This window comes from Thermobia domestica, chromosome 4, assembly GCF_964235325.1.
Source record: "Thermobia domestica chromosome 4, izTheDome1.hap1.1, whole genome shotgun sequence".
Classification (NCBI taxonomy): domain Eukaryota; kingdom Metazoa; phylum Arthropoda; class Insecta; order Zygentoma; family Lepismatidae; genus Thermobia; species Thermobia domestica.
The window spans coordinates 278116076-278128576 of record NC_137457.1 but is presented as its reverse complement, the minus strand read 5'-3'; positions in this window follow the sequence as shown (position 1 = coordinate 278128576).

Below are 12501 nucleotides of genomic sequence, written 5' to 3'. Positions count from 1 at the left end.
GACATAGTTATCAGGAACATGATTTTTTTAGTTGTTTTAGCAGATATATTACTCTTGAGAGTCTTCCAGAAATATAATTAACATGCTGTTCCCACGATAACTTGTTGTCAATATACAGACTGTCCCATAATTCGTGTGTAAACTTTAATTTCATAGTACTCAGCACTCGTAAGAGCTAGAACTGTGAAATTTGCAGGCAATTTAGAGGAAGGTCAGAAGATTTGTCTGATAGCAAAACGAAGTCTTGGGTGCTAGAGTCTGCGGAGTTACAGGGTCAAAGGTCAAAATGCGATTTTTTCCTTATGGGATTTCAATGTTAAATAGTAGTCTCACATGCCATTCTTTTGAATATCCATCTCAGGTAGCAAAAATTGGTATATCGACATAAATTTTAATCCGAAACAATGTGATAACGAGAAATTTGCGCAATCGTGACCCCGTGACCTCTACCATGTCATCTGTGACCTTTGCGGAGAAAGCTCCCTTTTCAACAGCTTATTGTGCACGATTAATTCAGTTGAAGATAATGTTAAAAAGCATATGCATAAAGGATTTATCTAAGATCCTTTTTAGCAACTCGAAGAGGTCAGCAATATCATCAGAGGTCAAAGGTCATGCAGTTAAAATGTCATGTTTGATGTGTTAGCAAGTATGAAACTGCGACGTTAGAAAACTGATTTGAGCTACCATAGAACACATGCATAAAGGTCCTTCCAATTGGTGTCTATGGGCATAGGAAAAAGGTCAACAATTTCATAAAAGGTCAAAGGTCACATGGTTAAAATACCATGTTTGATGTGTTAGAAAGTATGGAACTGCGACATTTAAAAAATATTTCAGGTACCATAGAGCACATGTAGAAAGGTCCTTCCAAAGGATGTGTATGGGCACAGGTAAAAGGTAAACAATGTCATTAAAGGTCAAAGGTCACGGAGTTAAAATTTCATGTTTGATGTATTAGCAAGTATGAAACTGTGCTGTTGGAAATAAGGATTTTAGCTGCCATGGAACACATGCAGAAAAGTCCTTCCAACGGGTGCACATGACCATACTGAAAAGGTCATATTGCTATATGGTGAAGAAGCCTAATTTTGTAATTCAGGTACTGCAAGGAATGGTAGCTATCTGTTTGTTTGATATTGAAAACAATGAATAGAACATGGCATGAGTTCCACGTTTTGTTAATTACTTATCCTTGCAAGACTGCATTCGAAATGTCTTTTTCTTATTGAAACATATTAATAGCTATTTAATACACAGAAATATTTGAAATATTGTCTTACCTGTTCAGATTGCAATTTATTTCATGTGATCTCTGAAATGTGCTAAACATAAGTTCACTCTGTGAACAAGGGTCTTTGTGAAGATGTTTTCAAGAGTGTCCGGAGTTATCTGTTCAACGGCACGCTGTATCGATTGTCGATGTTCTTCAAGTGTTGCTGAAGGAGTTTTGTAAACTTCTTGCTTAAGAAAGACCCACGGAAAGAAGTCACATGGGGTTAGATCAGGACTTCTAACTCGCCACTCAACATCGAACCCATACTTATTAAACGGTTTCCAAACCTCCCTCTTAAAATTTGTAATGTCGCCCTAGTACGATGTGCTGGAGCACCATCCTGTTAAAACCACATATCATTGTGTGGATCAAGATTTAAGCGATCAAGTTCAGGGAGAAGAAATTCTCGCAACATATTTTGATATGTAAGTTGACTAACGTTTCGGAGAAAAACGACCCTATTACATCAGTTGCTGTTAGTCCCATCCATACTACAATACCCCTTTGATCTGCACAGCGTTCAATTTTTTTCCACCGGTGGACTGGGTCCCCAGAACAGTGCATGTGACAAAGACACAGTTCCATTAAAAAAAGACTTAGCTTCATCTGACATTATAATCTGAAATAAAAACATGGGGGTTTTATTTGATTTGTCTATCAACCAGTTACTAAATAAAATTCTGGCATGCAAATCATCATCTTGTAATTTATGTACAATCTTCATCCTGTACGCCTTAACTTCAAGCACACGCAATATCTTACTCAGCGAACTTCTTTTGACGTTGAGTGCCACACTCCGGCGACGAACTGATTTTCTCGGTGAACTAAGTACAGAATGAACCACTTTGCGTATAGTGTCCTCGCAAGAGTTCCTTACAGGCGGTCCTGCCTTTCGTTGTCTGAGAAAGATGTTCCTTCCTAAAACAGTTATTTTGAAACTGCTTGTAAAGACGAATAATTTGGCTATTGCTTACTTTCACATCCCACTGTGAAAGCGTCTTTCCTTGCGTTTTTGTAGCCGACTTCCTACTAAGAACGTAACACTCAAGCAAATTGGCACGTTGTTCCTTTGGTAGAGTATCCATTGTGACTCACACAATTACACACGCACACTTCCAAAAACGTAGGCCTATGGGTATAGGGAAAATAAGAAATACAACAGTTTTTATTTTCTTACACAATACAAGACAGACAAGATTCACTAACTCATTTAATATTAAGCTCAACTCAATACTCTACTGCCACACTGTCTTTGTCCAACTAGATTATCATTCAAGTAACACCAAACCGCCCTTGTGAATGAAACAGACTGATTACTTGACGTGAGCCCAAAACATAAACAGACCGCGTTTATGCTTCAATCACGGAAGGGTATAAATAAACGATAAGATTGCGTCCCTTCATATATGGGAAAGCAATTTATTCCCAGTGGAGTTACTCTTATTTTCTTCTCAATTTCCTGGGTAAACGTCAAGTCAATATAAAGGTTGCCATATTTATTTAACATGAGATTACGGGACATCTTTGTTCTCCCCCCAAACTCCTCAACACAATGCATTGTTTGGAAACAGTTTATTTTCAATGCATTATCCTATTTGATATGGATACAAAGAAATAACGAACAATCTAGTAGTACAGTCTGTACTTAGGATTTTTTAGAACTCTTGAATGATTTGCATTTACTTTTTTAGAACTCTTGAATGATTTGCATTTACATGTGATATTTTCATTGGAATATGCTATCCAAATAATATCCTTTTTATAATCTAGGAAATGAAAGAAAATCGTGCACCTGCTATGTCCTAGAATGTCCTGCACACAATAATGACTTTCTAAAATTACATATTCTTGTTATTTAAAAAGAATAGGTTTTCCGAGAGCCGAAAAAACTGAGCCGAGAGTGTACTTTCAAACATTATAAGAATCCAGTTTAACATTTCGCATAGTTTAATACTACCAATATACGAACAACAAACCTTTCGTGATCTTTGACCCCTTACGACTATCCCGAGTTTCATTTTTGGTTGAAACGAAACCTTCAATAACTATTTAACGCATGTTTTCAGTGGCATCAGTGATTGGATTAATGTTGTACTATAAGATGTTGAAAGCAGAAGGATTCCCACCCCATTTTCCTAATAAAATATTCCTAGTTTTAAATATCATACCAACTAAATTAGTTTTCAAACATTGCCGTCTCATGCTTGCCAATGTACAAACTATGAACTTCATATTTCGTTACCTTTGACCTTTTATGACATTGTTGACCTTTTCTTATGCATGTATTCTATGCCTACCTTTCTGAATGTCTTCTATGGCAAGTCAAATCATTTTTCAAACGTCGCAATTTCATACTAGCTAGCAAATCAACTATGATGTTTTAACTATGTGATCTTTCAACTCTTATAACATTGTTGAGCTTTTTCTATGCCCATAAACACCTCTCGGAAGGACCTTTCTGAATGTGTCCTATGGGAGCTCACATTCTTTCTAACGTCACAGTTTTATACTTACTAACACATCAAACATGATATTTTAACTGGGTGACCTTTGACCTTTAATGACATTGTTTACCTTTTTCGTATGCCCATACACACTAATCGGAAGGACCTTTCTGCATATTTTCTATGGCAGCTCAAATCCTTATTTCCAACATCACGGTTTCATAATTGCTAATACATCAAACACGAAATTTTAACTCCGTGACCTTTGACCTTTAATGACATTGTTTACCTTTTACCTGTGCCCATACACATCCATTGGAAGGAGCTTTCTGCATGTGCACTATGGCACCTGGAATATTTTTTTAAAAGTTGCAGTTCCATACTTTCTAACACATCAAACATGATATTTTAACTATGTGACCTTTGACCTTCTATGAAATTGTTGACCTTTTTCTATGTCCATACACACTCCTTGGAAGGGCCTTTATGCATGTGTGGGATACGGACAAAATCTCGCGGCCGAAACATCGCAGCCCAAAATCTCGCCGGCCAAAACCTCGCGGGACAAAATCTCGCCGGGCCAAAACCTCGCGGGACAAAATCTCGCCGGGCCAAAACCTCGCCGCCCAAAACCTCGTGGGACAAAATCTCGCCGGGCCAAAACCTCGCATCCAAAATTTCGCCGGGCCAAAACCTTGCCACCCAAAACCTCGCCGCGAATGAAACTTTTCTTTAAAATTTATCCAATGAGTTTCTTAATATGCAATTCCACATTACAAATAATAATAATAATAATAATAATAATAATAATAATAATAATAATAATAATAATAATAATAATAATAATATACAAAAAACATCGTGTGCGTGGGCTTTCTCGGGTTATTCCCGTTTCCTCCCACTTTCTTTATTCGATCATTTCCTTCATCCTGGTCATATACGTCTCCTTTAACCTACAGGACATAATCAAGGGACGTCGTAAAAACTCATATATTATTTCATACTTTCATAAATATTATTAGATTTTTTCTTCAAATTTTAAGTTTTTGAATGCTCCAAAGTTCACGAAACTAACCCCGTTAGTTGTCATTACTTTCCTTATGCAGACTTTCTTTAACTATAACCAGTTTAAAAACATCCTGTCGCCCTATCTTTACATTGAAATCCTCTAATACAGAAATAGAATTTTCATATGGTATCGCGGGACTTGGTCAAATACCCGTGATACTTTTTCTGAAACAGCGTCTTTTATACCGTCATCCTTATCATCTGTTGGAACATTTACATTTTGGTCAGGCGAGATTTTGGGTATGGCGATATTTTGGCCCCGCGAGATTTTGTCCCACGACGTTTTGGGCGGCGAGGTTTTGGCCAGGCGAGGTTTTGGCCCGGCGAGATTTTGGTCCGCGAGGTTGTCGCCGCGAGGTTTTGTACCCAAACCGCATGTGTTCTATAGTAGCTCAAATCATTACTTCCAACGTCACAGTTTCTTACTTGTTAACACATCAAACATGACATTTTAACTGCGTGACCTTTGACCTCTGATATTGCTGACCTCTTCGAGTTGCTAAAAAGGATCTTAGATAAATCCTTTATGCATATGCTTTTTAACATTATCTTCAACTGAATTAATCGTGTACAATAAGCTGTTGAAAAGGGAGCTTTCTCCGCAAAGGTCACAGATGACCTGTTAGAGGTCACGGGGTCACGATTGCGCAAATTTCTCGTTATTACATTGTTTTGGATTAAAATTTATGTCGATATACCAATTTTTGCTACCTGAGATGGATATTCAAAAGAATGGCATGTGAGACTACTATTTAACATTGAAATCCCATAAGGAAAAAATCGCATTTTGACCTTTGACCCTGTAACTCCGCAGACTCTAGCACCCAAGACTTCGTTTTGCTATCAGACAAATCTTCTGACCTTCCTCTAAATTGCCTGCAAATTTCACAGTTCTAGCTCTTACGAGTGCTGAGTACTATGAATTTAAAGTTTACACACGAATTATGGGACAGTCTGTATATACCTAGGAACTTCACACATGTTGAGTTATTCTCAGCAGGCACTTCTTTTAGACTAAAAGTCATATGTTGAGTTTTATTCTCGTTAAGTAAAAAACCATTAGCCTTAAACCAAATCACAACCTGATCCCATGTATTTTCAGTTATAGAATTAAGTGTACTAAGATCAGGACTAGTATTTAGGAAGGTCGTATCGTCAGCATATAGTAGAGAGTAAGCAGATAAAAAGTAAGGTAGATCATTTATCATTAGTAAAAATAGAAGTGGCCCAAGTACTGAACCTTGGGGTACTCCGTATTTAACTGATACAATACCAGATTTATTGTTATTTACAAAAACACTTTGTTTACGGTTTTCTAAGTAAGATTTGAATAATCTAAAACTTAAACCCTTGATACCGTAGTACTCTAATTTTTTAAGGAGTATTGTGTGTTCAACACAATCAAAGGCTTTGCTTAAATCACAAAAAGTTGCCTGAACAAAATCCTTGTTTTCAAAGTCTCTATATAAGAAAGAGTAGAGATGAAGTTAAAATCAAATGTTCATGCTGCATCAATCATTTCCCTCTTAAACAAATATAGTGTTATTAAGAAAGTGTGTAAATGTACTGTGCGTTAAGTGAGGAAGTTCTTTGGAGGTCCGTACTCGGTGGACCCCCTTCCCCGTGGATGCGGCCCTGATTCTAAAGTCGCAGAGAGGTTCAGCCAAAAACCATGTATGGCCAATGATCAAAAAGGACAGAAGAGAGGTGTAAAGTATGAGGTTTATGAAGAGGGCGCCAGATAAGCAAGGTTGGGAACCACTGCTCTATTACAACCAGTAGTAATAATAATCAGTGTTTCTTCCAGACCTGTTACACCTATTACGTCCATATAACCTTGCTGCTCAAAGGAACCCTAAACTCAAAAAAGCACATAATCAAGAACACAACAATCTAGGCTCTCTTCCCCGTAACAGCTTGCTCAAAACTTCGGAGACGCAACGCAAAGCAAAATAGGTATAAAAAGTTTTGGTGGTGACGTGGGTGTCCCTATCATGCTAAAATTAAGGGGAAGAATAAGATTATAGAATGTTTTTAGAATCAACTAAATTTATATCAAAATCGTGAGCTAATGGGATTATTAGAATAATTGAGTAGTAGCGAGTCCCGATTTCTATATAACTCATCATAATTTTCCTTCATCACTGTAAAAGCACTTGTCTTGTCAGTGGCGTACGCCAGAAAAAGGAGATTCTCAATTTGACATACCGTCACTGGAAAGTGCTGCTAATATACCTTTAGTGCATCTATTTTTATAGGCTACACAGTAATTGACGAATAGCTTTGCACATCAAAGATTTTAAGTTGGCAAGACCGACATTTTTGTTATCTTTTTCGATTAAAAGATTCATTCAATCAAACATTTTCTTACAGGCCTTATATCCGGAAAACAACATATAGTGTAGCCAAATCCAAACTATCAGTTAACTCAGTATAATGTGCTTATTCGGTAGAAAATACGAACATTCGATTTAGGGGCCATTCAAAAATTTTGAGGCCCCTGATTCAAAAACTAATTATTGGCCAAGATCGCAATCTTTTGATCAATTTTTAGGTTTCCTCAAATTCTTGTTCTATCTTTTGTTTTTAAAATGAGATGTCTACAAAATAAGTTCACTCCTTGCTCCTATAAAAGAACTCGTGTTGGTTGTAAATAAGTAGTGTTGCCACGAGACGAGACAGAACCCTTTTAGGCGAGACACGAGACGAGACAGACTACTTGTCCCGTCTCGAGAACGAGACGAGACACGATACGAGACGGGACGTCTCATGAAATGTCTCGTCTTGTGTCTCGAAAATCAAAACGCTGGCGGGAATGGCCAAGATTGAAATTGCCAGTGGACATATAGATTGCAAAAGGAAAATCCCCTTTGTGAGAAAACGTGTTGAAAAGCCTTCATAGAAAACTGTCCTCTGTCTATTGAATGAAACAATCGTGATATGTGAGCTTCCAGGAATAACATCCTTAATGTCTTGTCCCCAATTCCCCTTGCTGTAAACTGAGGAATTCTCTATTTTTTTCATTTCTGGCTGGAATGATGACAAATAAAATCAAAGACAGGGAAGATTTTTACAAGGTCAAGAAACCGAACTACCACCACCATCTATTCAATTTGAAAACTGGGTAAGGTCTACACTCATTACAGGCTGTAGTTGAAAGTTCTGGCTGAGATGGCGGAAGAGAACAGAACAGACTACACTTGTCTTTATTCTCTGGTGGCGGTATTCTTTTTGCTATACGAACCGAAAACGGCAATTGAAGTATGTCATCTTGCAACTAAAATTTTGTCTTCTCTCTCTCTCTCTCTCTGTCACACACGCACACACACACACACGCATACACATAAAAACACACTTTTACCATTTTACCAATCGCTTGCTTATTATACAGCAGTCATGTTGTAAAATTCACCTCTTCGTTTGGAAGGCGGTCGAAGGACAAAGAAAGCAAAGATATTATCGACGAACCCTTCAAATTGTTTGCTTTCAGCATATTTATGATACTAATATTAACACTTTAGGTGAAGAGGTTTTACAGGGGGACCTTCGTTTTGTTACGCGGAAATGTTTAATCTGACCAGAGTGCGAAATTGCCCTCTGCTTCCATGTTGAGAGGAGGGAAATACTTGCCTTTTGTAGAGAATAATATTCATTAGGACCTAAATTATCTTCAGAAATGGATTCTTGCAGAGTACAAAGAACATTTGGTATAATATTCATGGAACTTCTTGAAAGCAGAAAATATCATGAGAATGATCAAAATTCGAACATTGAAGAACATAATTAACCGAAAAGAAATAGGATACCCAAACCATATTTTTAAACCTGCTATAAAATGTATATCCTATATTTTTACTAATTCCTTACTCCCATGAAAGTATCCTGGGGAGGATATTCTCTCCAATTTTTTCAGACTGAAATCCTTTTATCCCGTACTATTCTCCTCCCTGACACAATACGAAAAAACAAATGCTGTTAAAATCCATACATATGACCCTTCGGGACTCAACCCTGGGCCTTCAAGCCGATGGTCTATCGCCGCAGACCGCTCGGCTTGGTATGAAGATATACGTTGTATGATTGCGAATAGATCACGACAATATAAGAAACTTTAATCCAAAATGGCCACCCAAAAATCAGCTTTTTTTAGACCACTAGCTAATCTGGGTGTACTGTCATGAGTTTGTTACACAAACGGGGAAACCACCACATAGTAGCACACACCCCGCGGTTATGGGAACAGATTTGAACCATGGAGGTGAAGACTGGCCCCAAGCATTCTTTCGTCCGATGTGTCGTTCAGCTCCCATTATACTATGGCACTTTAAGTAGAGCTTACTGTGCAATAACATATAAAAATTCAATCAAATACTTTCCATTACTCAATAATATTATTTGGTTCCGAGCTTTTTTTTTTTTTTGTTAATAATAATTGCAACAAATCTAAACATGCTAAAATGGAAAGTAGCTTTTCGATTGGTATGGGTTAACACTGTGAAACCTAAAGGCTGGAATATATGAAATCAAAGTGTACACACATATCTATCTCTGTGTGTATATATATATATATATATATATATATATATATATATATATATATATATACAGACACTATAAAGCAAGTGGGCTGATGTATACGATAGTGTCGGGGATGGTGACACCTTTACATCGCACTTTCCTTGTCGTGTAAACATTATTTGACATTAGTGTCTTTATCTTCGGCGTACCTATGAGCAATTTACTGTATATTCGTGTATTGAAACTGGTGAAACAAATTTCAATATTTCAGAATGTTAAAAAAAAAAAAAAAAAAAAAAGACGCCAGGGTCGAGAAGCCTCAGACAACTAACAGCAGAGATATATTATCTTGTAAACTATTTGTCCTTCCCTTGTGAGTTTATTTGAATTTATTTTTAAGACCTTTAGGCAACTTTGGCCCACCCCGAATGGATGATGATGGGAAAATTAGTGGAATGAAGAAAGTGGTAGGATACTAGACAACTTCGAGAAAAAACACACATTCGAAAAATGAAATGAAATCTTTGAGTTTTACGTCCCACGATTATGCCAGTTAGGCTAAAGGAGACAGTGATGATGAGTAATGAATGAAATGGTGGAATGAAGAAAGTGGGAGGAAACGGGAGAACCCACGCACACGGTGTTTGTCCTCCATAAAGTTCACTTGGCGGGGGCTGGGATCGAACCCGAGACCCCAAGCACCAGAGGTGAACGCTCTACCACTGAGCCACCGCGGTCCCCACACACATTTAATGTTTGTCCACCACAAAGCTCACATGGCACTATCCGAGATCGAACCGAGTACCACATACACCAGAGGTGAAGACTTCACGGTGTAGCTACCGTGACATTTCTTGTCTTGTGTGTTCTGGGTAATATTTGTAACTTAGTTGTATCTTGATTAGCATGGTGCAGCCTGCTACATTTTACTTTGGTTTGCTTATTGTTTTACATTAAGCGTTTTATATTTTATAGTGCCATTTGTGTCATATTCAATTGTTTCTTTCTTATGTATGTGTGTTTCTTGTTTTAATGCATATCATTGTCGTATTTTGAGCAAAGGTGGATTTAGGGTTGTCTGCTGTGGAGGCGGATCTTCCGGGGGTCTGAAATACCCCTCAGTCGAGTGGGGGAGTTCGCGAGTTCTCCCGCGGAAAATTGTTTAAAAATTGTTAATATAAAAACTAGGTTTTTGATCATTTTTCATGTATAGTTCTTTATAATACAACATAAGGAGATATATTTTTTTTATTTTTCTCAGAAAGTTGGCGGCGGGGGGCAAAGCCTCTCCGTACCCCCACGTAACCACGAAAAAACTCTTTCATGGTTATGTAAATGAAATGCAATCTTTTGGGCAGCGTACGCTCATTGTCTTTCAACATTTACGTACACGGTATATCGAGTAAAAACAGTAATAAAACACCGCCTCTGCTTTTTGTCTACTTCGAACACTGCTAGTGACACTATCATAGTACGTAAGGTTTTAATGTTGATGTCGGTATTACCCCAATAACCTGTCGGTCTTCCCCATAAAGTTGGGGAAGTCCGACACTTCTTCATCGTTCATTTCAATTGTAGCTCCATAGCCACACATTGCTTTTGTGTAACATGTGTAACATGTAACCTGTTTCAAAATTCCTCTTTCAGTGTCATAGGATGGGTAATCACCACCATACACAAGTTTCACTTCATTATGAAGTTGCCGGGAACTGCAACCAAGCCCGTAGCCAGCCCGAAAATGTAGGGAGGGCCCGGTAAAAGATAGAAGGGCCCGATATAACCATATTATGATTCATCATCTTATTATAATTCATTTGCAAGGCTACCGAGAAAATTTTAGACCAATAAAAATTTAGGGGATCCGGCCCTCTATCTCCCCGTGGATACGGGCCTGGCTGTAACCTTTGAAATGCAAAAACTTAATCACAGTACGAACTTCGTACTTTCTCCATCTTGTATCCAGTGTTTCTTCCAGACACATTTTTTGGGGGCTCTGTCGTACGGAGCTCTGAGAGTACCCTACCGGAGAAGGCCAAAATAATAATAATAGATAGAATAATACCGTGTGAAAATAATATGTGCCCCTCCGAACACTGAGTGTGCCCCCTGGAACATTTAATTCTGAAAGAAATACTCCTTTATCTTACTGATAACTAGCGCCACTGTAAAGGAAGTAAATAAAATACATGAATAATTTTGACTGAATCTTCTAATAGAGTCTAATGTCTACATAGATTTTGAAATATTTCCCTTTAACATAATTTCCGTTTAATGAAGATTTCGTTGAAGAAAGACTTTACTGTAATTTCCTAAGATATTTAAAGAGAAAAATATCCATAACCTGATAAAAAAAACATGGATCTTTTTTGGAAATATGAGTCATTATTTTTGGCTGATTCACTTTTTCCCAGTCGAAGACTCATCGCATACCATAAAAATCGAAAACAGTTTCTAATTACAATACAACTACCTAAAAAAAACGAAGAATCGCTTGGTTTAAAATATTCAATTAAGTGAAATAAGAACGTGAAAGGAAAATATTAATTATTATTTCCTCATAGAATTGGTGCTGTTAAACCTGTTTGTCTATAAATAGGTTATTATATACTTAGCTTACCGAGAGAAGCAATCAAACTTTCATTAAGTGTTTCTTGTTACGAGTTTTAGTGGAGAATTCCCGCACTTCATATGTGATTGGGAACGCAATAGTAGTTCCGGTAACTTTGAGATGAAAGGTTTTCCCAAGTATTTTTCCTTTCTTGTTGCAAAACCCAGTCTATTCTTTGCTTACATCTTGTGTATACACAACACACCTATGAGGATGTTAACATTTTATTGTTGTGTCGGTATTTCACCGTTGACTTTTCCTCTGAACTAATATTGTTATAGCTGTTCGCCTCCATCTTCTAGCTTTGCACTTTCAGGAAAACGTGCTGTACAGCGTATATTGTAATATACAGTTTATCCAAAATTATTTTGTATTAACTTTACTTACAAGTAAAGGGTCCAAATGGATGAATCAAGTTGTGGAATGAGATATAGTGCGCCTGATAGAGGATGTAAAAATATTTGTATGTGCAAAGTTATAGCGGCTGAGTGCCATAAGAAACAGAGGGGGAGGGGTCATAGTTGGTGGGAGAAGGGCTATGTTATGTTATAGAAATACATCAAATAAACCGTTGAATCGTAAAAATA